This window comes from Mixophyes fleayi, chromosome 11, assembly GCF_038048845.1.
Source record: "Mixophyes fleayi isolate aMixFle1 chromosome 11, aMixFle1.hap1, whole genome shotgun sequence".
Taxonomy (NCBI): domain Eukaryota; kingdom Metazoa; phylum Chordata; class Amphibia; order Anura; family Limnodynastidae; genus Mixophyes; species Mixophyes fleayi.
In genome coordinates, this window is record NC_134412.1 from 47,575,107 (window position 1) to 47,600,058 (window position 24,952).

General features: G+C 42.9%; 1 long non-coding RNA gene across 1 annotated transcript in view; it reads right to left on the minus strand.

The window, feature by feature from the left end:
* The window catches only part of LOC142107952 (uncharacterized), a 64,229-nt gene extending 48,758 nt beyond the window's left edge, over nucleotides 1-15,471 (minus strand). Inside the window, exons 1-2 of the long non-coding RNA XR_012680052.1 lie at nucleotides 15,385-15,471; nucleotides 4,676-4,806 (exon numbers count right to left, since the gene is read on the minus strand). This is a non-coding gene — a long non-coding RNA (uncharacterized LOC142107952). The remainder of the gene's footprint in view (nucleotides 1-4,675; nucleotides 4,807-15,384) is intronic.
* Nucleotides 15,472-24,952: the final 9,481 nt, after the last annotated feature.

The following is a 24,952-nucleotide window of genomic DNA, read 5'->3' on the forward strand; positions in this document are numbered from 1 at the left end:
GCCACTGTAACGGCTGATTCTGCCTATTCAATTTATTTGGCCTGGTGCATTGTATACCTGACGTAGTTCTTTTTCTCCACAGGGCAAGGGGAGCTTCTACCCTCCTCGGCCAAACTAGCTTATCTCTAAGGTGCCACCCCATATGCCCCATTTTTCTCTATGGCACCCAATATGCTCACTACCTCACTACCAGCTGTATACAGGGCTGTGTGCATTCCACACTGTCAGCCGTATTGGTCTAGTATAGATTAAACCTCACAGTGAATTTGCCCCTTGACCTATTTATGACCACCCTACACCTGTTCTCCATAATCTTTGTCTGACCTTTCCTGGGGGCTTATAACCATGGCAGTCGTACAATGGCGCCTTCACCACTCTGCCAGCAATGTACAGGTAAATAAACAACAGAATTGTCAAAATAAGCCCCCACCAAGCAGATTAATTTACTATGTACACATTTACCCAATGTATTTATATTAATTAAACATGTGTTGCTCTTCCTACTTCGTGCCACAATAATCTGACACCCTAAGATGCTCTGTGTATTATGTATACAGTACTAAAATACTGTACTGTGACACCATACACTGCTCTGTGTATTACATGTACTGTACTATAATATCACACTTATGTATTCATACCTGTGCTCTTCCCAGACTTGTGCACCCACACCCCATATGATATAACCACCAGATTTTTTCACACCACTTGCCCACCAGCTTCTCATATATGCCACCTGCCACTAGCTTTCTCTAACATGTCAATCTGCCCACCAGCTTTTCTCTAACATGCCACCCTGGCAACCTGCTTTTCTCTCAAATGACACTGTATCAACCAGCTTTTTCTAACATCCCTAATAGCCCGCAATCTTTAATCTCATAACTTATGTTTCCCATACCTGCCCCCCTGCCACCAGTTTTCCCCTAATGCGCTCTGTCCATCAGGTTTTCTCTTACAACTTTCGCCCTCATCACCAGCTTTTCCCTCACTTGCCAAACTGTCCACCAGCTTGTCTCACATGACTTCCTGCCCAGATTTTACCTCACTTGATGACCATTGCCTACCAGCATTTCTCACACATGCCCCCAGCTTTTCCCTCATATACCTCTGCTCGCCAGCTTTTTCCCTCACAAGTTACCCTTGGGCCACCAGCTTTTCAGTCACATACACCCTGCCCTCCAGCTTTCTCTAATATACCTATCTGCCTACCAGGTTTTCTCACATGCCCCGGTCCCACCAGCATTTCCCTAATGCACTCTGCGCACCAGTTATTCCCTCACATGCCCCCCGCTATTCTCACAAGTCGGTCACTACCCACCAGCATTTTCCACATGTCCCCCTACCCACCAGCTTTTCCCTCACATGTCAACCTGCCACCAGCTTTTCTCTCACTTGCCAAACTGTCCACCAGCTTATCTCACATGACTTCCTATCCATCAGATTTTCCTTCACTTAATGCCCATTACCTATCAGCAATTCTCACACATTCCCCCAGTTTTTTCTTCGCATACACCATTACCACCAGCTATTTTCTCACATAACCCCCTGCCCAGAAGCAGGATGTGTGCTCCTTTCATTCATCCCCGCCATGGAAATATCAGTACACACATTACTAGGACATTTACTATCCTGTCTCCCAGACTGATCTGCTAAGAGGATGATATTGGGGCAGATATGTAGGGGGTAATAAGGTTGAAATAATTGAATATCCAGAAAAGAAGTAAGAAGAAGGTTTACCTCAAAATAAGAGATAAATAACAGCAAGTAAAACATCTGCTTTAAAAATACTGATACACAGGTCGCAATTTAAATTGACGTCAAAACAGGCTTCTGTTATTACTGCTGATCTTGATTTCTTAAAACACTGTCGGGGACTTGCTTGATTATTCTCAGTGAGCATTTATTACAAGTCGGGAAAGTGAGTTTCGCTTATTTGTTTTCGTTCTACTGCCTGTCATTTTATTCACCTTCGTAAATTCGCACCCCACCCACTGAGAGGTCAGGTAGATAGTGTAATAAATCCTGTATTAACATGGCAGTACTATTAGGTAACTAAGGTAGGTAGGTGATACTGCAGTGCTATTTAAAACACTGATAGGTCAGGCATGTGGTACTGTAGTGCTAACATTTAATACACTAACCCAGCAGTTCCCAAAGTGTGCGCCGCAGCATCCAGGGGTGCTGCAGCGCTGTCACAGGGGTGCCGTGGCCAGGATGAAAAGAAAAAAACAAAAAGTTACCCATTCGGCAGCACCTGGGACCCAGCATCCTACTCCCTCCTCACTGAATCTCAGGCGTGACCTCATCAGGTCTGACATATTCAGTGAGAAGCGGCAGGAGAGAGGAGGATGCCGGATCCCGGGCGAGAAGACAGCAGAAATAGAAGAAAGAAGGCCAAGTATGGTAAGTTAAAAAAGGGAAGGGGAAATGGTGATAGGAAACAGCAATGGAGGGACAAAATAATGAAGGAGGGCACAAAGTGTGCGGATGAAGGAGGGCACACAGTGTGGGGATGAAGGAGGGCACACAGTGTGTGCGGATGAAGGAGGGCACAGAGTGTGGGGATGAAGGAGGGCACAGAGTGTGCGTGGACGAAGGAGGGCACAGAGTCTGGGGATGAAGGAGGGCACAGAGTGTGCGCGGACGAAGGAGGGCACAGAGTGTGCGCGGACGAAGGAGGGCACAGTGTGATGATTTTTGTACATGTTGTTGTTTTATTTTTTTTTTTATTTTTTTTTTAACTATTTATTTTGAGAAATCGCAATGATATACAGATACGAGTCAACAAATTAGTGCATTGCGGAAGTAGAAAAAAAACAAACAAAACAAAACAGGAAGCAAAGCAAGACATGAGTAAATAACAATGTAACAGAAAATTAAGTAATGGATATGCAAGACATCAACAGAATGCCATTGAGGAAACAGTAAGTATACCATTGTTACTCAGGATATTCAAACATCAATAACATTTTATAATAGTATAGAGGGGGATAAGGGAGGGGGGGGCACTGGTCGTCACCTAAAGAAAATAGATAAATAATAACAATAAAAAGAGAACATTCTTCCCTTTATCTTATTTATTTTTTTTCCAATAAAAGAAGTTCAGGAGAGAGTATTACCTGGGTATTTGGGACAGGGGTAACCGCTTCAGGAGTCAGGTCCCCTATGCCCATCACTTAACAGGAAGGAGTAGGTGCAGGAGCTAAGGGGTTATAAGTAAAGCCAAGGAGCCCAAATCTGGTGGAATTTATCGTCCTTATCGTGAAGGTGGTATGTAATCCATTCCATCCGTGCAATGAACCAAATATAGGATCGCAGAGCCGCCATAGTGGGGGGTTCAACTTGTTTCCATGACTTAGCTACTAGGCAACGCGCAGCTGCAAGGACATGGGATGCCAATTTCGCAGACTGTCTATCATCATCAATCAGAGGGTAACAGAGAAGAAAAGACCATGGGTCTTTCCGGACGGGGCACGGAAGGAGGGAGGAGAGGAGGGCCCTAACTCGGTCCCAAAAGGAGGATATTTTAGGACAGGACCACCAGATATGTAAGAAAGAACCCATCTGGTCACAACCCCGCCAGCATAATGGAGAACTAGAGGGGAACATTTTAGTAAGTTTGTCAGGGGTGTAGTACCATCTATAGTATATTTTATAAGCGTTCTCCTTAACTAAAGTGGAAATAGAACTGGTGGCAACCTGTTCCCTTATGGTCACCCAGCAATCTTCCTCTGGGGGGGGGACCCAGGTCCCTCTCCCACTCCCTCTCATGGTTGTTTTATTTTTTGATCTTATTCCTCTTAGTATTAGCTGTAAACTATTCTTTGACACAAATATAATTGAAAAAATATATAAAAATATTCTTTTCTCTTGGATTTATGTGTATTATTTTTGTGCAAACAAATTACTAAGTATTTCTGTCCTGACCTAAATATTTATTACGTTATTTTGACCCAACTACTTATAAAACGGTACTGCTTGGTAATTGTTTTGGGGGGGTGCCTTGAAAAAATTATGGAGACTCTAAGGGTGCCGCCAACTGAAAAAGTTTGGGAACCACTGCAATAACCGATAAGGTAGGTAGTATTGCAATATTAGTAGGGTACTTATTACACTGACTGATCGGGTCTCGGACCTGCAGCTTCACGAGGGACAGGTCGTTCAGACCAAGGGAACAAGTGTGTCTGGCCGTATTCCCCTTGAAGGAGGCCCTGGAAGTGGGTGAGGAGCGCAGAGAAGCGAGTGAGGAGTTAATGGTTAGCCGTGTTACTGTTACAGGTAAGACAGACTGGTATATGCTGTTTTGATGCATATTTCGAGGAGGGTGACATGGAGTCAAATGGAAAATACATTACCTTGACAGAGTAGGTAGGTGATAATTCAGTGCTTATAGGTTTGGTAGGTAAATAGGTGTCAATTCAGTTGAAATAGTTACCTAAATAAATAGTTAATTAATTGACCTGGCAGTTAGTTAATAATGCAGAGCTAGTACAGTATATATGAAATTCAGGCAGTAATGCGTGTTAGTACAGCACCATGGGATTTGTTAGAGATAGGTAGGCATCCAGAAGTAATGCAGTAATGCAGTGTGACAGTTTTACAAGACCTGAGTGATTTATAGAAAGAATTGCAGAATTGGAAGGACACCTTAGCGATAAGTTGGACTCAGGCTCACCTTTCAGCGCAGGAGTGGAAGAAGGAGGATGTCTCTGTGATTCATTCTCTTTCTATGTGACCAGACCCTGTCTACAGGACGCAACAGCAGCCAATCAGCAGTCTCCATCCATCGACCAATCACAGCCATGGCTCATTCATTAAAAAAAAAAAAAAAATTACCCTAAACACGTGCATAGAATAATAATAATAAAAAAAAAAAAAAGGAAATGCCACAAAAAAGGTCCTTGCTACTACAACTGTCTATAAAAATACTAACGCGCTTAAAGGGTAGCAAATATTTTTTTTAACACTATGTGGGCTTTTTCTCATTCAGACTGTTATCGACTTTGACAAATCATTTCAAAATCTTGCTGAATATATATAATATATTCAGCAAGATCTTGAAATGATTTGTACATCACCGTAACTGCTCCGCACCCCCCCTCACCATCCCAGCAAAGAAAATATTCCGCTTCCCTCCTCACCATCTTATCACAGAAAATGCTCCGCTCCACCCCTTTCCCTATCATAATAAATGCCCCCCCCTCCGCCCCATCATAGTAAATGCCCAATTAACTTACCTTGTACTTGAAGCGATGCTACGGCTCCCGATCACTGATAGAATGTGATGATGTCACTGTGCCGCATGCTCCCAGCCTACAGGCGCCTTGGACCTGCAGCTTCACGAGGGACAGGTCGTTCAGACCAAGGGAACAAGTGTGTCTGGCCGTATTCCCCTTGAAGGAGGCCCTGGAAGTGGGTGAGGAGCGCAGAGAAGCGAGTGAGGAGTGCAGTGCGAGAAGAGCAGAGAAGTGGGTGAGGAGTGCATTGTTAAGGGAGAAGAGAAGCGGGTCGATGAGTGCAGTGTGAGGGGAGCAGAGAAGCGGGCGATGAGTGCAGTGCGAGGGGAGCAGAGAAGCGGGCTAGGAGTGTAGGGAAGTTTGTGTGGAGTGTAGTGTGATGGGTGCAGAAGTGAAGCAGTGAAATCAGAGTTCAGTGTATGATGGGTGCATGTGATGCAGTGTGGGATACGGTGAAATTTGATATGCAGTGTGGGAGGGGTAATTGATAGGGATGAGCGCACTCGGATTTATGAAATCCGAGCCCACCCGAACGTTGCGGATCCGAGTCGGATCCGAGACAGATCCGGGTATTGGCGCCAAATTCAAATGTGAAACTGAGGCTCTGACTCATAATCCCGTTGTCGGATCTCGCGATACTAGGATCCTATAAATTCCCCGCTAGTCGCCGCCATCTTCACTCGGGCATTGATCAGGGTAGAGGGAGGGTGTGTTAGGTGGTCCTCTGTGCTGTTTAGTTCTGTGCTGTTTAGTTCTGTGCTGTTTAGTTCTGTGCTGTTTAGTGCTGTGCTGTGCTGTGCTGTGCTGTGCTGTGTTCTGCAGTATCAGTCCAGTGGTGCTGTGTGCTGTGCTCTGTCCTTCTGAGGTCAGTGGTGCTGCTGGGTCCTGTGCTGTGTCCTGTTCAGTCCAGTGGTGCTGTGTCCTGTGCTCTGTGCTTCTAAGGGCATAGTTATTTCCCCAATATTCCCCTGTGTTTAAAAAAATAAAAAAAAGTTTTTTTAAAAGATACCAAAAACTACTTTAATTTTTTTTAATTACCACAAAATTTGCACAACCAATCCTGCAGTATAAGCCCATTGGTACTGCAATATTACCAAGTTCACACATTCAGCAGTAAAAGTCCAGTGGTACTGCAATATTACAAAGTTTACACATTCTGCAGTATCAGTCCAGTGGTGCTGTGTCCTGTGCTCTGTCCTGCTGAGTTCCGTAGTGCTGCTGGGTCCTGTGCCGTGTCCTGTTCAGTCCAGTGGTGCTGTGTCCTGTGCTCTGTGCTTCTAAGGGCATAGTTATTTCCCCATTATTCCCAAGTTTTTAAAAAATAAAAAAAAAGTAAAAAAAAATAAAAAATTTAAAAAAAAAAAAATATATATAATAATTATAACCAAATTTGCAAAACCAATCCAGCAGTATAAGTCCATTGGTACTGCAATATTACAAAGTTCACACATTCTGCAGTATCAGTCCAGTGGTGCTGTGTCCTGTGCTCTGTCCTGCTGAGGTCCGTAGTGCTGCTGGGTCCTGTGCCGTGTCCTGTTCAGTCCAGTGGTGCTGTGTCCTGTGCTCTGTGCTTCTAAGGGCATAGTTATTTCCCCACTATTCCCAAGTTTTTTAAAAATAAAAAAAAAGTAAAAAAAAATAAAAAATTTAAAAAAAAAAAAATATATATAATAATTATAACCAGATTTGCAAAACCAATCCAGCAGTATAAGTCCATTGGTACTGCAATATTACCAAGTTCACACATTCTGCAGTATCTTGTGCTACATATAATGGAGACCAAAAATTTGGAGGATAAAGTAGGGAAAGATCAAGACCCACTTCCTCCTAATGCTGAAGCTGCTGCCACTAGTCATGACATAGACGATGAAATGCCATCAACGTCGTCTTCCAAGCCCGATGCCCAATCTCGTAGTACCGGGCATGTAAAATCCAAAAAGCCCAAGTTAAGAAAAAGTAGCAAAAAGAGAAACTTTAAATCATCTGAGGAGAAACGTAAAGTTGCCAATATGCCATTTACGACACGGAGTGGCAAGGAACGGCTTAGGCCCTGGCCCGTGTTCATGACTAGTGGTTCAGCTTCACCCACGGATCTTAGCCCTCCTCCTCCTCCCCCCCCCTACAAAAAATTGAAGAGAGTTATGCTGTCAGCAACAAAACAGCAAACAACTCTGCCTTCTAAAGAGAAATTATCACAAATCCACAAGGCGAGTCCAAGGATGTTGGTGGTTGTCAAGCCTGACCTTCCCATCACTGTACGGGAAGAGGTGGCTCGGGAGGAGGCTATTGATGATGTAGCTGGCGCTGTGGAGGAACTTGATGATGAGGATGGTGATGTGGTTATTGTAAATGAGGCACCAGGGGGGGAAACAGCTGATGTCCATGGGATGAAAAAGCCCATCGTCATGCCTGGTCAGAAGACCAAAAAATGCACCTCTTCGGTCTGGAGTTATTTTTATCCAAATCCAGACAACCAATGTATGGCCATATGTAGCTTATGTAAAGCTCAAATAAGCAGGGGTAAGGATCTTGCCCACCTAGGAACATCCTCCCTTATACGTCACCTGAATAACCTTCATAGTTCAGTGGTTAGTTCAGGAACTGGGGCTAGGACCCTCATCGGTACAGGGACACCTAAATCCCGTGGTCCAGTTGGATACACACCAGCAACACCCTCCTCGTCAACTTCCTCCACAATCTCCATCAGATTCAGTCCTGCAGCCCAAGTCAGCAGCCAGACTGAGTCCTCCTCAATACGGGATTCATCCGAGGAATCCTGCAGCGGTACGCCTACTACTGCCACTGCTGCTGTTGCTGCTGTTAGTCGGTCATCTTCCCAGAGGGGAAGTCGTAAGACCGCTAAGTCTTTCACAAAACAATTGACCGTCCAACAGTCGTTTGCCATGACCACAAAATACGATAGTAGTCACCCTATTGCAAAGCGTATAACTGCGGCTGTAACTGCAATGTTGGTGTTAGACGTGCGCCCGGTGTCCGCCATCAGTGGAGTGGGATTTAGAGGGTTGATGGAGGTATTGTGTCCCCGGTACCAAATCCCCTCGAGATTCCACTTCACTAGGCAGGCGATACCAAAAATGTACAGAGAAGTACGATCAAGTGTCCTCAGTGCTCTTAAAAATGCGGTTGTACCCACTGTCCACTTAACCACGGACATGTGGACAAGTGGTTCTGGGCAAACGAAGGACTATATGACTGTGACAGCCCACTGGGTAGATGCATCCCCTTCCGCAGCAACAGCAACAGCTGCATCAGTAGCAGCATCTACAAAATGGCTGCTCATGCAAAGGCAGGCAACATTGTGTATTACAGGCTTTAATAAGAGGCACAACGCTGACAACATATTAGAGAAAATGAGGGAAATTATCTCCCAGTGGCTTACCCCACTTAGACTCTCATGGGGATTTGTGGTGTCAGACAATGCCAGTAACATTGTGCGGGCATTAAATATGGGCAATTTCCAGCACGTCCCATGTTTTGCCCACACCATTAATTTGGTGGTGCAGCATTACCTCAAGAGTGACAGGGGTGTGCAGGAGATGCTTGCGGTGGCGCGCAAAATTGCTGGACACTTTCGGCATTCAGCCAGTGCCTACCGCAGACTAGAGGCACATCAAAAAAGCATGAACCTGCCCTGCCATCACCTCAAACAAGAGGTTGTGACGCGCTGGAACTCCACCCTCTATATGCTGCAGAGGATGGAGGAGCAGCAAAAGGCCATTCAGGCCTACACAGCCACCTACGACATAGGCAAAGGAGTGGGGATGCGCCTCAGTCAAGCGCAGTGGAGACTGATTTCCGTGTTGTGCAAGGTTCTGCAGCCATTTGAACTTGCCACACGAGAAGTCAGTTCCGACACTGCCAGCTTGAGTCAGGTCATTCCCCTGATCAGGCTGTTGCAGAAGCAGCTGGAGAAAGTGAGGGAGGAGCTGGTAAGCCATTGCGATTACACCAAGCATGTAGCTCTTGTGGATGTAGCCCTTCGTACGCTTTGCCAGGATCCGAGGGTGGTCACTCTTTTAAAGTCAGAGGAATACATTCTGGCCAACGTGCTCGATCCTCGGTTTAAAGCGTATGTTGTGTCTCTGTTTCCGGCGGACACAAGTCTACAGCGGTGCAAAGACCTGCTGGTCAGGAGATTGTCCTCTGAAGAGGACCGTGACATGCCAACAGCTCCACCCTCATTTTCTTCCACATCTATGGCTGCGAGGAAAAAGCTCAGTTTTCCCAAAAGAGGCACTGGCGGGGATGCTGATAACATCTGGTCCGGACTGAAGGACCTGCCAACCATTGCAGACATGTCTACTCTCGCTGCATTGGATGCTGTCACAATAGAAAAAAATTGTGGATGATTACTTTGCTGACACCATCCAAGTAGACATGTCAGACAGTCCATATTGTTACTGGCAGGAAAAAAAGGCAGTTTGGAAGCCCCTGTACAAACTGGCTCTATTTTACCTGAGTTGTCCCCCCTCCAGTGTGTACTCGGAAAGAGTTTTTAGTGCAGCGGGGAACCTGGTCAGTGAGCGGCGAAGGAGGTTGCTTCCTCACAACGTTGAAAAAATGATGTTTATAAAAATGAATAATCAATTCCTCAATGAAGTACAGCACTGCCCTCCAGATACTACAGAGGGACCTGTGGTTGTGGAGTCCAGCGGGGACGAATTGATAATGTGTGATGAGGAGGAAGTACACACTGTAGGGGGAGAGGAATCAGAGGTTGAGGATGAGGATGACATCTTGCCTCAGTAGAGCCTGTTTAGTCTGTACAGGGAGAGATGAATAGCTTTTTTGGTGTGGGGGCCCAAACAAACCAATCATTTCAGCCAAAGTTGTTTGGTAGGCCCTGTCGCTGAAATGATTGGTTTGTTAAAGTGTGCATGTCCTATTTCAACAACATAAGGGTGGGTGTGAGGGCCCAAGGACAATTCCATCTTGGACCTTTTTTTTTGCATTATATGACCAATCAACAGTCGTTTGCCATGTTCAAAAAGTAAAACCAAATTTAAAAAAATACAAGAAATTAAACCAAAAGTAAAATGCCGTGTCATAATTTAAAACAAGAGGTATTGACGTGCTCTAAAACTACTGTATTGTTGTTTATATTTTATAAACACTACACTTGAAAGCTTGAGTCTTTCAATAAAAAAGTAACTGTCCATTGCACGAATATTTGCAACAGGGACAATTTTAGGGTTAAGAAAGTCAACTAATAACACTTCGACGCTGTCTGTCTTTATAAACACTACACTTGGAAGTTGGAGGAGGTATTGTGGCCCCGGCACCAAATTTACTACCGGGGCCACTCCACTGTGCAGTCCATATTTAGGTGTATCAGATATTAAACAACGGTGACAGTTGATGCCCAATTTTTTAATTATATTGTGGCCTCGGTACCAAATTGTGTACCGGGGCCACCACACTACGCAGTCCAGATACTTGTTTGGTGGAATTCAGACCAGTTGAGGGTTTTATTATTATTATATTGTGTGGACCACTCTATCTATACCACACTACAACTCTATATACCACTCTATTTCATACTTTAATTCTATTTCATACTTTAATTCTATTTAATACTTTAATTCTATTTCATACTTTAATTCTATTTCATACTTTAATTCTATTACTAATTACCATAAAGAGGAACAAAATAAACCAATTTTACCAAAAGTATAATATGACTTAGACTTACAAACACTACACTTGAAAGATCGTGCCTTTAAATGAAAAAGTCAGTCTTCATTGCACGACTATGTGCAACAGGGACAGTTTTTTGGGTTTACAAAGTCAAACAATAACACTTCGACCCTGTCTGTCTGGGATCTCAATGACGAATTGTCTGTACCATGTTTGGAGGAGGTATTGTGGCCCCGGTATCAAATTGGGTACCGGGGCCACCCCACTATGCAGTCCAGATACTTGTTTGGTGGAATTCAGACCAGTTGAGGGTTTTATTATTATTATATTGTGTGGACCACTCTATCTATACCACACTACAACTCTATATACCACTCTATTTATACTTTAATTCTATTTCATACTTTAATTCTATTTAATACTTTAATTCTATTTCATACTTTAATTCTATTTCATACTTTAATTCTATTACTAATTACCATAAAGAGGAACAAAATAAACCAATTTTACCAAAAGTATAATATGACTTAGACTTACAAACACTACACTTGAAAGATCGTGCCTTTAAATGAAAAAGTCAGTCTTCATTGCACGACTATGTGCAACAGGGACAGTTTTTTGGGTTTACAAAGTCAAACAATAACACTTCGACCCTGTCTGTCTGGGATCTCAATGACGAATTGTCTGTACCATGTTTGGAGGAGGTATTGTGGCCCCGGTATCAAATTGGGTACCGGGGCCACCCCACTATGCAGTCCAGATACTTGTTTGGTGGAATTCAGACCAGTTGAGGGTTTTATTATTATTATATTGTGTGGACCACTCTATCTATACCACACTACAACTCTATATACCACTCTATTTCATACTTTAATTCTATTTCATACTTTAATTCTATTTAATACTTTAATTCTATTTCATACTTTAATTCTATTTCATACTTTAATTCTATTACTAATTACCATAAAGAGGAACAAAATAAACCAATTTTACCAAAAGTATAATATGACTTAGACTTACAAACACTACACTTGAAAGATCGTGCCTTTAAATGAAAAAGTCAGTCTTCATTGCACGACTATGTGCAACAGGGACAGTTTTTTGGGTTTACAAAGTCAAACAATAACACTTTGACCCTGTCTGTCTGGGATCTCAATGACGAATTGTCTGTACCATGTTTGGAGGAGGTATTGTGGCCCCGGTATCAAATTGGGTACCGGGGCCACCCCACTATGCAGTCCAGATACTTGTTTGGTGGAATTCTGACACGTGGAGGGTTTTTTAATTATATTGTGGCCTCGGTACCAAATTGTGTACCGGGGCCACCACACTACGCAGTCAAGATAGATAGATGCGTATCATAGATAAAGTACATTCAGTGGTGTGGGGCAAATTGAAAAATATTCAAAATGCACTGACATTATCAAAAACAAGAGGTTGTCACACGCTAAAACTCCAACATGTATATGATGGAGAGGATGGAGGAGCAGCCGTATGTGTAGTGTAATGCAGACCTGTTGAAGGTTTTTTATATATTTTATTGTGGTGCCCAGTGCCCACTCCTCTACGCAGTCCAGGTACATTTATTGGTGCGATTCATAAAAGTTCAGGGTTTTTAAGATATTGTGGTGACCCACTCCTCTACGCAGTCCAGGTACATTTATTGGTGCGATTCATAAAAGTTCAGGGTTTTTAATATATTGTGGTGACCCACTCCTCTACGCAGTCCAGGTACATTTATTGGTGCGATTCATAAAAGTTCAGGGTTTTTAATATATATTGTGGTGACCCACTCCTCTACGCAGTCCAGGTACATTTATTGGTGCGATTCATAAAAGTTCTGGGTTTTTAAGATATTGTGGTGACCCACTCCTCTACGCAGTCCAGGTACATTTATTGGTGCGAATCATAAAAGTTCAGGGTTTTTAATATATATTGTGGTGACCCACTCCTCTACGCAGTCCAGGTACATTTATTGGTGCGATTCATAAAAGTTCAGGGTTTTTAATATATTGTGGTGACCCACTCCTCTACGCAGTCCAGGTACATTTATTGGTGCGATTCATAAAAGTTCAGGGTTTTTAATATATTGTGGTGACCCACTCCTCTACGCAGTCCAGGTACATTTATTGGTGCGATTCATAAAAGTTCAGGGTTTTTAATATATATTGTGGTGACCCACTCCTCTACGCAGTCCAGGTACATTTATTGGTGCGATTCATAAAAGTTCAGGGTTTTTAATATATTGTGGTGACCCACTCCTCTACGCAGTCCAGGTACATTTATTGGTGCGATTCATAAAAGTTCAGGGTTTTTAATATATATTGTGGTGACCCACTCCTCTATGCAGTCCAGGTACATTTATTGGTGCGAATCATAAAAGTTCAGGGTTTTTAATATATATTGTGGTGACCCACTCCTCTACGCAGTCCAGGTACATTTATTGGTGCGATTCATAAAAGTTCAGGGTTTTTAAGATATTGTGGTGACCCACTCCTCTACGCAGTCCAGGTACATTTATTGGTGCGATTCATAAAAGTTCAGGGTTTTTAATATATATTGTGGTGACCCACTCCTCTACGCAGTCCAGGTACAATTATTGGTGCGAATCATAAAAGTTCAGGGTTTTTAATATATATTGTGGTGACCCACTCCTCTAGGCAGTCCAGGTACATTTATTGGTGCGATTCATAAAAGTTCAGGGTTTTTAAGATATTGTGGTGACCCACTCCTCTACGCAGTCCAGGTACATTTATTGGTGCGATTCATAAAAGTTCAGGGTTTTTAATATATATTGTGGTGACCCACTCCTCTACGCAGTCCAGGTACATTTATTGGTGCGATTCATAAAAGTTCAGCATTTTTAATATATATTGTGGTGACCCACTCCTCTACGCAGTCCAGAAAGATACCTTGTTGCAACGTTTTGGACTAATAACTATATTGTGAGGTGTTCAGAATACACTGTAAATTAGTGGAAATGCTTGTTATTGAATGTTATTGAGGTTAATAATAGCCTAGGAGTGAAAATAAGCCCAAAAACTTGATTTTTAAACTTTTTATGTTTTTTTGCAAAAAAATCCGAATCCAAAACCTTAAATCCGAACCGAGACCTTTCGTCAAGTGTTTTGCGAGACAAATCCGAACCTCAAAAATAACGAAAATCCGGATCCAAAACACAAAACACGAGACCTCAAAAGTCGCCGGTGCACATCTCTAGTAATTGAGATGCAGTATAGAGAATTGAGGGATGTATACTTAGGGGTACAGTTCTCATGTGTGAGGAGACGGATACTAGTTGCAGTCCATGTGTCTTCGTTAGGTTTAAGGATCAGGGTTATAGGCTGATACTTTGGTGTTATTAAGGGGTTCAGTGGTACACAGAATGTTAAAATTGTGAGGAGTGTAGTGAAGTGCTGTAAAGGTGTAGTGTGAGGAGGTAGTGCAGTGCTGTAGAGGTGTAGTGAGAAAGGTGTAGTGCAGTGCTCTAGAGGTGTAGAGTAGTGTGAGGGGATGGGTGCAGTGTGAGAAGGTATGTACAGTGCTGCAGAGGTGTAGTACAGTGCCGTAGAGATGTAGTGTGAGGAGGTCGGTGCAGTGCTGTAGGGGTGTAGTGTGAGGGGTGCAGTGCTGTAGTGTGAGGCGGTAGATGCAGTGCTGTAGAGGTGTAGTGTCCGGGGGTAGATGAAGAGCTGTAGAGGTGTAGTGTCTGGGGGCAGGTGCAGTGCTGTAGAGGTGTAGTGTACGGGGGTAGGTACAGTACTGTAGTGTCCATGGGTAGATTTAGTGCTGTACAGCTGCAGTGAGAGGGGTGTAGCAGAGTACTGTATGGGTGTAGTGTGAGGGGGTAGGTTCAGAGCTGTAGGGGTGTAGTGTGGTGCTGTAGTGGGCTCTCTCTATGCCCACCGTCCTCTCTAAATACCTGCGTCCTCTGTATATACCTGCATCTCTGTATACGCCCTGACCTCTCCGTATACCTGCATATCTCTCTCTCTCTCTCGTCGGCCTGAGGAATGAATATACCACAGGGGAAAACAATGGTAAAGGCCCATGAAAGGGGGTGTGACCAGCCAATAGCCCATATTAAAATCTGCCACAGCAATGCCCACAGCAAGTGAAGCCCACCACGAATGCCACTGGAATCCTGGTGGTACAGTCCTACACAGCCTATCGTCTCCACACTAATGCATGATAATCTATAATTCCATACTAGCTCCTGGCATCCTTAAACCTTCAAAATATTGTCTGAACTGACACACAAAACTATGGTACAATTATAGACCCATAATTCCTGACACCCCATCACTCACCATGCTGAACCCTTACAAGCCCAAGTAACTTACAGGTACCTCTAAACCCTCACTTCCCAACAATAACAACTAATTAACCCATGTACTATTATTGGCTGAATCAAGCAGCAATCCTTGTGAACTCTGTACCCACTACATATTATGGTTGAAACTGCTGTCCCACGCCAGGCAGCACTTACCTCTACTTTAGACATCAGTGTGTTTGACAAAGCTCCACCACATCCCAGGGTTCTCTGTTACCCACAGCACAGCCACATTTCCCAGGATCCTGAACCCAGGGGCGTAACTAAACGTTGTTAGTCACGCCCCCTTTAGTCTGATTAGCTAGTCCCGGTTGGCCCCGCTCCTGGTCGCGATTGGCCCCACCCCCTTTAACCGACATCTATTCTTTATAAAGTATTTACTTCTGCTGCTAGGGGGGGCGATTGCCTTTCCCCCTTGAATCTTCCACTGCCTGAACCCCTCCACACCACAGGCTGAGCACATGGGCAGTTGAGGGTGTGCTGTCTGTCACTCTGAGTATCAGAGTTCATTGCTAACTGTGTAGCCTCACCCTGCAAAAACCTAATGTTTGAAAACTGTTAAAACTAATTATTTTGGGATCCTGCCTTTAAAGTCATGCTGTTATAAACGTGGTGATAAACGTGGTGATAAAATTGGACTTTGAAGTGGTCACTTTCTACGCTGTGCTCCTCAGTAACAGTCTGCCTGGTCATCCATGCTGTATGGCATGATATTACACATGCTTTATGCACAATATAATCTATGACATTATGGAGCCTGGTGTCACTCACCGGACTGTGAGTGCCATTTCCCGTGAGTTCAGGAATCGTGGCCGTCCTGAGGGTTTGCGCATGTGCAGCCCTTATCAAGCCTTCAATACCTGTTACTTTTAATTGATTGGATGATCAGGCAACCCTCCCTATTTAAACCACCTGTGATCATTACCTGGTTGCCTGATCTTGGAGTCTCATTCCCCATGAGCCTCTGAAGGTGTTCCTGTGTTCCTCGTGTATTCAGCTTCTGCTGATTCCTGTTTACTGCTATTGTGGTTGCCAGACCACTTCAACTCTCCTGTGTTCATCGTGCCTGCACTCAGCTGATTCCTATCCGCTGCCTCCGTTACTACTACAGAGTTCCTGCTCACTTCAACTCTCCTGTGTTCATCGTGCCTGCACTCAGCTGATTTCTATCCGCTGCCTCCGTTACTACTTCAGAGTTCCTGATTGTCTCAACTCTCCTGTGTTTATCGTGTCAGCTCTCCGCTGCCTCCGTTACCACTACTACTGGATACCAGACCGCCTCAACTCTCCCGTGTTCATCATGTTTCCAGTTTTACTTACTACTGCTTCCTGAGTATTGCTTCTTTGATTCTGGATTACCTGCCGTGCGCTGCACCAACCTGATTACCGCTTCCACCCTCCAGTGGTCTCTCCTCCTGCCGGCCTTCAGCCTTTAGGTATCCCTGCATGTCGCTCTGACAGCCTGCTCTCCTGAACCGCGGTATGCATACTTTCCATTGACTTTGCTTTTGTATTGCATATCCATCTGGACTGAGTTGTGTTCTTCTCCGGAGCCTCCTATCCACTGAAGCTATTGTTACCATTGACTTTGTTTTCTATTGCCTGGATTGCTATTGAGACTTTGTATACTTCAAGCAGCGCTGGTCAGTTATTGTTGTATTGTGGATATCATCGTGGGATCAAGTTCTGTGTGCCCTGTGTATACTCTGCTTTACATTCATCTCCTCGTGCCCCTCCTCACATTTATATAGCAGTGGTACAACTTGCTGACGCAGACCACTGACTCCTGTTCCCTGTGACACCAGTTTCAAGTATCCTCTCACATAGCAGTGGTACAACTTGCTACACGCAGACCACTGACTTCCCCGTTACCTACCTTCACCTGGATTCCATTCCTTCACTATAGACAGCGGTACAACTTGCTATACGCAGACCGCTGACTCTCACTACCTCCTCGCTACCCCTGGACATTCCTCCTCACTATAGCAGTGGTACAACTTGCTATACGCAGACCACTGACTCTCCTCACGTTTCCCTGTCCATCTGGATCCTCGTGTACATTCATCTACTCATTACCAGTTGCTGCTAGTCATAGACTTTCCTTGAGCATTCTCTCACCATCTGCTGTTTCTCCTTTTCCGTTGTCACCCTGCTACCAGAGACCCATAATACCAGTATAAAACTCTGGTAAGTCCATCATCTGGTGATATCCTGGGCAAAGACTCCTAGTGCCCGTGACACCTGGGCAGCAAAGTATGAGCTGCCTGTCAGTACAGGTCTCAGGAAGTCCACTCTGCCCCTTTCACTGAACACAAAGATTAAACCACTGAGTATGTGCTACAGTCCAGCATATTACATACATTCTTACTGTAGGCAGGAACTCAGATATATTTCCATATTGTTTGAAACATTGTCCAGATAACCCCACTCCTATTCCCCTCAGTGATCACCACAAGAACATCAGAGCACTTTTAAATTAACTAACGTCACTGAGGGGGCGGGAAGTTTAAACTGACTCTTTAACACAGCTCTGGCACCGCTCGAAAAGATTAATAAACTGTGAAATGAGAGCGGTGCCAGGGCTAATACTAGTGTAGTGTGCCCCCCCTCAGCCCCAAAACACCAACCAGTACCCCCCCTGTACCCAATAAATATGGCTAAATTCTTCTGCTCACAGAAGAAAAATTCTAAGCGAGAGGGTCAGTCAGCCATGTTTGTGCTCTCAAGTGAAGCCATTTTCAGTACACCCAGCACAAGACTCTATCAGACATGGTCAACGTTATGACATTGTCTGAAATCCCCTATCTTTAAAATGGGGCATGTTTTACCAAATTGTAAAAAAACTGTAACTTTCTCAAACTTGTGAACCCTCAAAGGCACTCCTCAGCCCTAATAGCATTCTAACAAAACTTACTGCGTGTCTTTAAACGCCCTGTACACTGAGTTACGCTCCCCCAAAAAAACCAGAAAAACGGCGACTTTTGCAAAACAGGAAGTAGAAAAAAACCTGACAGATTTTGAACTTTAGATTGTTCCTAAATTGTCATTTTTTATTCTTTTTTTCTGAAATTTCAAATTCGGCACCTGTGGACAGTTCTCCATTCGCATGCCAAATTTCAGTTTAATAGCTTTAATACTTTTTAAAATGTAGACCCTCAAACACCATGCCCCCCCTCTCACAAATTCCCTATGGACAAAACCATGTTACAATGCAAGGGGTGCAAATTAGCATTCTGTTTTGCACATAAGTTAAATACTGAGTGTCTTATCATGTAGCACACAAATACTTGATAGCTTATTTGTACACTGAAATTTAAAGTTGATATTTGTATGCTACATGAAAAACAGTCAGCATTTAACTTATGAGCAAAACAGAATGCTAATTTTCACCCCTTACATTGTAACATGGTTTTGTCCAGGAGACTGAAATAAGAAGTTTCTCAAGTTAAGATCCTTAATGAATCAGGCCCTTAGTTTTCAAGTGAGCATGGATTTTAAGTAAGTGTAATTGTTTCGTAATTACCAGTAACCTTGTTTTTTTTTTTATCTATTCTTGTAGAATCAACATCATTACCAACATCATAAGCACATGACTATTTTTTTAAAAAAAACAATAACCTCATTTTAAGGGAATGTGTACGTTTTTTGAAAAAACCATTAAAGCACCATTGAAAGATTAAAACAATATCATACGTTTTCCCAGATTGCTCATCTAAACTTGTTAAGGACAATCAACTTTGATAATACCAGTGTGCATAAATAAATTATTTATTTTCTAACTAAATTTAAAACAACATAAAGAGCAAATTCTGCACAATGACACTTTTGCAGAAAGAAAAAAAGACACTTTGCCATAAATGCATGAGAAAAAACATTAAAGTGTTTATTCTATATTTTTTTTGGCTGCAGGCTCAGGTGTCTTTGGCCAGCTTGTGATGCCCATCTTCCACCCCTGATATGGCCACTCCTACGCACTGGAATAGTGGGCAATGACTGGCTTGGGGTAGTGTTACAGTGCTGCCAACTGATGATGATGGCACCTGCCAATAACTGGCCACACACAAACAACAAATTACCCTAAAGTTCACGAACATCCCCAGGTAGGTGATTTAGTGTGGTGTTTAATTGTATAAGGCTTGGATCGATCCTTTTCAAAGAAATAGACATCTTTTTGTTGGTTGTTTTGCATATTGTGCAGATATCTGAACCCCTTGCTTAGATGCCACCAAATTTTCCTGCACCTCACTAAACTGCTGAATGGATTCAGCCAAATTGGGTACTGCTGCAGGTTGAGGTTGGGTGGGTGTTGAAGTTGTTGGAATTGTTGGTGCAGCCCGCACAGACTCCTCTGTTAGAATAGGAGCGCAGTGCTCCGTCTCCTACCTGTCATAGTGACAGGAAGTGGGGCAGTAGCTTCATGTCTGTGCTGCGCTACTGCGCATGCGCAAATGGCGAAACTGGAAGTTCGTACTTACGAGATTCATACTGAAGGAGCAAGACACGACAACAAGTAGCTGTATACTTGTTATATGTATATGCGACCAAAATCCCATACAAGTGACCTGGAGGCTCCCTATGTATATCAGAGAAGTCTGCCCACAACAACTATAACCTGTACAGATGTGTAGTGTCCAAAGAGTCCTGCCTGCATGTATATACAGTATATGTAAATGATCTTCATTCCTACACATGGTACCTGTTTGTCTTGGCAGACGCAGCCATTATCTGGGCAAGCAGAAAACAACCTACTGTTGCCCTGTCCACCACTGAGGCGGAGTACATGGCAAACCGCAAAAGCTTTATGTCTAAAGGAAACTTTGTGCGAACTCAGTCTTCGTTGTCAGAGTGAGAGCATCAACACAGAGTGTGATAATCTTGGAGTAATTGATTTGTATTCAATTAAAAGCACTATGGTCGGTCCAAACACCTTACTATAAGACACAATTTATTCATGAATTAGTGGAGAAGAAGTCTGTCAGTGTGAGTTATATAGCCAGTGAGTATAATCCAGCTGACGTGTTAACGAAGGGACTGACATCACACTTACTAATTGTGTTCCTAAAAAATGTGGACTGAAATATATTTAATTGATTTAGATATGTTTCACCAAATGCTTGTTTGGTTTAATTAACCCTTGCTTACATGGAGACTTTATCTAGAAATGTTTGATAAAGTAAAAAAAAATTTCTTTGTGACTGGAGACATCAATAGGAGACAAAGGTGTTAGAATAGAAGCACTACGCTCCGTCTCCTACTTGTCATAGTGACAGGAAGTGGGGCAGTAGCTTCATGTCCGTGCTACACTACTGCGTAAGCGCGAACAGTGAGCCCGGAAGTTCGCACTTCCGAGTTTCATACTGAAGGAGAAAGACGCGACAACAAGTAGCTGCGTACTTCTAATATGTATAAGTGACCAAAAACCCAAACAAGTAACCCGGAGGCTCCCTATGTATATCAGATTAGTCTGCCCACAACAACTATAACCTGCACGGACGTGCAGTGTCCAAAGGGTCTTGCCTGCAGGTACAAATATATCTACAAGTGAATACATGTTGATACAAGACTGCATAATACTGTATACCTGTCTGCTGCTGATACAACTGCTGTACTACAACTGCTATATACAACTGTGAGTATCTGAATAAATTACCGCTGTCTTTACCAATATCAAAGATATAACCAATATCCTCAACTTTGGGGAATGTAGAGACAGTTTGTAAGGTTATGAAGTCCTCAGATTCCACGTCTGCTGCCTCTCTTTCTGGTGTGTCCTCATTGTCCTCCCTTTCACCTTGTGATGTTTCTAAGAAAATGGAAAAAAGCATAATTTATAACCATTATCAGGACAAAAGCAGTTGCAGGTGTTTTAGTTACAGGCAAATGTATAGGTGGGTTTGCTGTAGTTGAAATTTTGCAATTGATTGGGTCATTTCTCTCCCTGTATCCAATGTAGGAGGTGCAGTTTGCTGCTCTTCGGTGTGTTCCGCAGGCCCAGTTGATTGATCCTGGATGTTAGACACAGGGGCATCAACAGCTTGGAGGGTGATTACTTTTTCATCCTCTGTGTGCGGTGACATTTCCAAGGACTCCCGCTGACCTGGCTAATATGAAGACGTACCTGTGTTTGAAAAATCATGGTAAGTATATAGGATATAACATGTTTGTATATTGCATTCTGGACACTGGATAGAAAAGAATAATCTTTTTCAACTACAGAATGTTTAATAATGTCTGCACTCCTGATTAGATGTCCTATGCAACCTGCTTAGGGATGCTATTTTTTTCTTTAGAATAAACAATCTCATTTGGACTATGTTTGGGTGAGGGGGATAGAAAAGCAAAGTATTTGGATACACTAATATGATGGTGCTGGCAGCAAAATGCTGCAAGACAGTGTTTTTGGGTGAGGTATTACTATTTTAGTTCTCCCTCTGTGTAGTACATGATGGTTTATTTGCAAACCATATAAAAATCAAGATATATAACATGTACACCAACATTTGCACATGAAAAAATCTAACACCATTGTGGGGCAGAATCCCTCACAGAAGGTGGAGGAGTAGACCTTGGACTCGGAGTGGAGTCTCTTACAGGCGAATCTGGATGTATTAGAAAAAGCATACAATGTATTTGCAGCGACAATCATTTGAAATGTATACAGTATATTTTAAAAATGTGCTTTTAAAAAACAAATACATTTTTAAACAAAATCATGTGTACTTGCAAAACAGTTAGAGTAAAAATTGCAAATAACTCACCAGCTGGTTGGCCAAACGAAGGTGCATCTGTGTCCTGCACATTGACCCCCTCTACAATTTCCCGGGGCAGTATCTGCCGCAGCTCCTCCTCATATGTGGTGTATTCCACACGAAGGGGGGGTCCACCACCTGTTCATCTTGCTGCCTTCCTTTCCTCAGCAATTTTTTCCTTCAGTCTCCTCTTTATATCGGAAAATATTTTGTGTCAGTGAGCCACTGATCGCTTTAATGGCCCCACCGCGTTCACGGCCTCAGATATTTGGCCCCATAATTGATGACGCCGCTTGAGCGGAGTACGGGCTGCCAGGTTCCCTAAAATTATTTCATAGCAGGGAACAATATTGTGCACCAGCCCACAATTCACTTCATGAGAAAATCTCACATTCCTCCCTTACTTTGTCTTCCTGCCCTGTCCTGTCTCCCCTAACCCTTCCTCACCTTCCTCTGTCCCCTCCAGCTCCATCTCCCTCTCCTCAGCCTCTGTCCCCCTCCTATCTCTGGCCATAATGTCCAGTAAGACACAAAAAACAAGTAACACTGAAGTACTGTCAAACACAAAGGACAAACTAGACTAACTACTGAAACACTCACAACACACTCACACACAAGTAACAAAGACAATGGACTAGACAAATACAATAAATACAAGACAGAAATTAAATCAGAAAATAAAGCCACAAGACTGTAAAAGAACACTCCAATCAGAAATTGCAGCACAACACCCCTCAAAAGCAACTTTCACAATTCTAAATCCTCCAAGCTCCTATCTCTTTTCTCCTCAAAACCCTATCAAAGAAAAAGTGGCAGACCAGTGATTTATATAGGGCTTGTGATGTCAAATCTCCTGACATTGAAAGTAGCCAATAGTAAAACTCCATGATACAGGTGCTTTATTAAAAAAACCCGCCATCACACGAAACCGTCGTGTTTTAAAGCAAAAGCGCCATGTTTCTTTCAAAGCCGGTGGCGGCTTGGAGGCTTACATACCGCCGTTACATCGCCAGCGGATTCATCTTGAAGCTTAAAATCGACCATTAGTAAATCCGGCTGTTTGACATGCAAAACCGCCGGAAAAACGCGGCGATGCATGGCGGATCAAACACGCCGCCAAACACGCCCATTAGTAAATCTAGTCCATAGTCTATATGCAAACGGATTGTGAGAATGAGGAGATTCCCATACTGGACTGCAACTAATTACCCTAATTACCCACTACAGGAGATTTGTGATTTTCACGTGTTTTCAGTGACCCATTTCAACGGTTATTATTTTTAAATTTATTTACGTGTTTTGATGTGTGTGTGTGGTCCGGACCATCGTGTACCAATAAGCAGATTGGATGTGAGTAATAATATTGCTGTTAGATCTCTATTGCAGTGTTTTGTTTACCTAACGCTGTGTTCCATATACCGTGCAATATTGATTAATGATACAATACCTTGCTGAGCTGCATCGTGATAAAAACCGTTAATGGTGATTCTAACATATTGAGATTCTCCATGTAAATGTGGAAGAATTATTTATTTTAAAACGACAAACAGACTCACAAATAATTCACAGGGGAAATACAGAAAACACCAAAAAACAACACTCATCCAAAAAGATATATTAATAAACACACAGAAAATAAGACAAAAAAGGACAGCTAAAGCAAATAAGACACACAAAAAATCTCACAAATCTCACTTTCCACACTACTTAACACAATATCACCTCTCTTCTGCACTGTTACCTGCTCTCTCTACTCCTGAAAACCCTATCAACTCAAATAAGGAAGTAACCTGCTTTTTATATTGTTAGTAGAGATGGTCACTGACCCCCGTGTTTTGGTTTTGGATTCGGTTTTGGATCTGGATTACCGTCGTGTTTTGGTTTTGGTTTTGCAAAACCGCCATTGCGTGTTTTGATTTTGTTTTTGTTTGGTTTTGTTTTGCTATTTTGTTGGAAAATCAATGTTTTTGGGCCTAAAATAACCCAATTTAGTGCTCCAACTGTTTTAGAGATAAGTAATCTAATTGTAGAGGTAATAAATCATCCAAAAAACAGTTTAATTCTTCGTTGGTAGGCCTTCATTTATTCTACACACAAAACAGATTGTCTTCCTCTCCATCTATGCATATTGGCAATGCAGCCATCGTCTTTGGATGTATATTACACCCTACACTTATAGTTAAATATGTAAAGAAATGGAAAAAGTTTGCTTTCTGGCTCTATAGGCTCCCCTCCACTTGTCGAAAATACAAAAAAATTCAGCCGTTATAGACTGTACAATATTAATTGAAATGCACAAAGCCAGTTTGGTTTCTGGCTCTATAGGCCCCCCTCCACTTGTCGAAAATACAAAAAAATTCAGCCATTTTTTTGAAAAATCCTTCAAACCAACCTAGATGTTAAATTGTTCTGGTCTGCCCCCTGTGTCTTCCCTGCTTCTTTTTGGGAAATTTAATTTTTTACGAGCAGCTGCAGCTTGAGAAAGTGAGGGAGGACACGTTGTCAAGCCGAGGCCCAGTTCAGCGGCCAACTTGCTGAGCAATAGCTCCTTGCAAAAGTTCACATCTCGCTCATTTACAAGTAAAGACTCAATGTATCATCATCAACATTTATTTATATAGCGCCAGCAAATTCCGTAGTGCTTTACAATTGGGAACAAACATTAATAAGACAATACTGGGTAATACATACAGACAGAGAGGTAAGAGAACCCTGCTCGAAAGCTTACAATCTATAGGACAATGGGAGTTTGAAACACAAGGGCATGTGCTACATTATATTGCACAATGGACCAGCCAGACTGCAAAGGTAAAAGTACTGAGTGGGCTATGTGTGTAGCAATGTTGTTCAGAAGGTTGTTGTCATGCGTTAGCAGTGTAGAGGATGGTAATAGGGTAATCTAGGGAAATTAAGATGATGGTTGAGGAATATCATAACCTTGTCTGAAGAGGTGGGTTTTCAGTGAACGCTTGAAG